The following is a 3,934-nucleotide window of genomic DNA, read 5'->3' as shown; positions in this document are numbered from 1 at the left end:
ACACGTGACGGGGCGGAGCTACGAGGAGCAGCTCTCCGGCACGAGTGGCCCCATTCACCAGGGAGAAGACCGGACTGCGCAAGCGCGTCTAATCGGGAGATTAGACGCTGAAATTAGACGGCACCATGGAGACGAGGACGCCAGCAACGGAACAGGTAAGTGTATAACTTCTGTATGGCTCATATTTAATGCACGATGTATATTACAAAGTGCATTAATATGGCCATACAGAAGTGTATAGACCCACATGCTGCCGCGGGACAACCCCTTTAATAGTTTATGCAAAACGATCGCTCAGAGCTGTCACTGTTGTTTGAGCGATCATCTGCTGGTGTAAATGGGCCTGAACTTAGTCTATGATGGGGCTCGGAGGTGACCGCTTTCCTTTAAAGGGTAATCCCCTCTGAGAATATCCACATCCAGGATACGGCATGAAAGTCTGCCAGATGCAAGCCCCACACCCATCTCTAGTCGAGGTCCCCACTACCCCCAGCCTTACTGAATGTGATGATCAGAACCTATGAAACAACCATGCGGGCGGCGTTATCCCGGTTCTGGAGCTCCCATAGAAGTCCATGGGAGTTATGACAATAACCCAGCCAGCTATGCGGTTTCCACAGCTCCCAATGGCTTCCATCAGAGTTCTGGAAACAGTGTAACACTGCCCGCTGGGCTGTTTGCGTGAGTCCTGATCACTGCATTCAGCGGGGTTAGAAGCATTAAGGGCCACAACTAGAGGTCCCAGAGGGGCAGTGGTATCCATCAGACCCTCATGACCTCTCTGGAATATATCATGACTCTGAAAGGATTCACCTGTAGGATGCATTCACAAGTGGCAGATTTTAGTTGCGGTATATTTTGCGGTGCGGACATTCTTGCATCATGTGATGCGGTTTCCGAGGCAGATCTGCAGCACATTGCACTCTTTCAGTTGAAGGGGTGAAGTAAATCCCACCAATGCTGCAGCAGATCTGAAGGCAATGCTCATCTGATGGAATCTGTCATGGAATCCGCAGCAGAAGTCCACAGCTCTCCTGCCACGGGTTTTGCGCAGCTCTGCATGCGTATTTGGTCCTCTTGATGTGGAATTTCTGATGAGTTTTTCCCTGGATCTGCATGGATTCAGCACTGTGGATATGGCCATTGACAGGACTAAATCCACATCAGATCCCTGGCAGAACAGCCGCAGATTTCTGGGACGGTTTTAAAGGTGGATTCTGCCACGGGAGCCGAGCTGCAGGCTGCAGTCACATGCGTGGATTTGGGCGCAGCCATACTGGAGCTGCAGCATGGTCCGCACTGTGGGTGCTAATGCAAATCTTCACCATATAATGCGGATCTGCAGCGGATCTCATCCTCCAGAGCCGGACGGGTCTTAAAGGTAATCCATTGGGGCTACATTATAGTATTTATAGCCCCCTAAGAGACAGATTTGTTGGCACCTCCCTTTTGTCTGAGTATAGCCGGTGACCTCGGAGAACGCCATCTCCGAATACCAACAACGCAAGGCGTCACTAGAAGGAGAGCCCTTTAGAGGAAAAGTGGTTTATTCTTCAGTTTTTCAGATCCAAAGATCCGCCGCGGGGTGGAGGACGGTCGCAGATCTCAGATACTTGGATCACTCCATCCGGAAGAGGAGATTCAGAATGGAGACAATAAGGTCCATAATATTCTACGGCCGCCTTAGATCTGAGGGCCGCTTATCTTCCGATTCCCAGTCAGTACCGGATGTATCTAAGACGTGCCGGACGGGGTGATCAAACATTACCAGTTCACAGCTCTGCCTTTCGGCCTCTCCTCCGCTCCATACGTCTTCACTAAAGTGATTTTAATGGTAGCCGCAGTCCTCGGGGTTTGTCTATTGGTCCTCGTTTGGATGACTGGTTCCTGCTGGCAGCCTGCAGGGAGGTCCTCACACACCACATTCATGTAGCAGCAGTTCATCAAACACTTAGGCTGGCTGATAAACCTGGACAAGTCCGACTCTATCACTAACCCCTTCGAGGTAGAGAGCTGCTGCCAAACTGCCAGAACAGCAGCAATCAGACCCCTGATGAGGGCCCTGGGCCTTCTGGCTACAACTGTAGTTCCGGGGCCCAGTGGCATGTACAGCCTCTACAGGAAGAGGTCTTCAGCCATTGGAACCATTCTCCCCAGGGAGTGAACAAGAAGTGCACCCTGTCTTGCAAGAGCCGTCTCCCCCTTCATTGGTGGAACAACCTGATAGACGGGAAGTCTATAGACCAACGTGTTTGGACTCTATTGGCCATGGATGCATCCCTACTAGGTGGGCATGTTGATCTGGCGGAGGGCACAGTACAAGGGATCTGGGCATCCCAGGAAAGAGGTTTAGCCCCCAATATGAGAGCACTTTGACCCATATACCTTGTGCTAATTCACTTCAGATCAAGGTGGAAGCGGTCAGGGTCAGGTCAGACATGACTGTGGTCCGCTACATCAACAAGCAGGGGGTGCGAGGTCACGGTCCCTCCAAATCGAGGTGATGAAGATGATGAGACGGGCAGGGAGGTTCACCCCCGGGCACATCTGAGGGGCATGCAATGTAATAGACTGAGGCGAGGAGAGCGGGCTCTGAAACCAGACAGATGGTTCTCGGTGGGCATACCAGAGGTCGGCCTGTAGGCGCCCGAGCTCCACACCAAGGTGCTGTCTACACGTGGAGGACAGCCCCGGCAGCTGATGCGCCGTCCATTCCTTGGAGGTTCGGGCTGGCCTACATATGCCCTCCAGTGTCCATGATACCGGGCCACGGCTCTAGCCATCACACCACTCTGGCCCGGTGGTGGTGGTTCTTCTGGCTCATTATTGGGGGCTTCTCCCCCATGTAGAACCTGGTGTCTGAGAAGAGGCAGCTCTCCCCCAGGTACAACGTGACCAACGCCCTCCGACGGGGGGAAAGCCTCTCATTATCACCAATTCCTTAGAGGGGCTGTCCGAGTTATGGGGCCCCCGTCAGCGGGTCCACCAAGCCCTAAAACAACAAACCTGCGGATTCTCCCCTGCTCCACCGGCGGCTTCGGTCAGCGCTGTTTACAGGCAGCGTGACGTCCCATAAACCAGCGGCAGCAGTGACAGCATTTAGCAGGCACGCTGCTGCAGCTTGTTTGTAGGCGGGTGCGGCGTACAGCGGGGAGCGGCGATGCAGTGTGATGTCACAGCGGGGAGCGGCGATGCAGTGTGATGTCACAGCGGGGAGCGGCGATGCAGTGTGATGTCACAGCGGGGAGCGGCGATGCAGCAAGTAACTGCTGATTTTGTATTTTGAGGCTGGGAGTGCCCGTGAGGGGGGCTTCCAGAACTCGGACCGCCCCGTTAAAGGGAAGCCGCGCCGTCCCACATCAGCTATGTCTGGTTCTGTTTGGGGACGTGAAGGAGCCGGGTGGATTTATATACTCGCCCACCACTGCGATCCGGCGCGGTCGCCCTCTGAAGTTGGCGCGTGGCACAGAAAGTTGATTCTCTTCAGCGTCCCGTCCGTTCTTCTATGGGGCTCATTCACACAACCGGATGCGTAAAAGGCTGCGGGATCCACAGCGTCTCACCGGTCTACATGAGCCGGAGATCGCCACGTATGGCAGTGAGTGTCCTGCGCACGACTCTCGATCCCACGCACGGATCTCACGCACGCAGTTGTGCATCGCAGTGCGGTTCCGTATGTATCGCCGCCCGTACGCAGGGTATATACGCACGCTGCGCGGTACGCGGTAAACTAGAGCGCTGCCATCTGAACCGATCAGAGTCCATGTAGCTCCAGTGACTCCATTCACGGCGGGTGCACGAGCCCAGAGACCGCAGAGCAGAGGGCGCCGACCTCCAAGACCACCAGAACCCGCGCGGACAGACAGGACCCTCTGCACGCCGGCTGTCAGCAGCTCCCGAGCGCCGCTCCCTCCCGCCGGCAGGTGGCGCTGCA

Source organism: Eleutherodactylus coqui, chromosome 4 (assembly GCF_035609145.1).
Source record: "Eleutherodactylus coqui strain aEleCoq1 chromosome 4, aEleCoq1.hap1, whole genome shotgun sequence".
NCBI classification, from domain to species: Eukaryota; Metazoa; Chordata; class Amphibia; order Anura; family Eleutherodactylidae; genus Eleutherodactylus; species Eleutherodactylus coqui.
Note: the sequence above shows the minus strand (reverse complement) of the source record.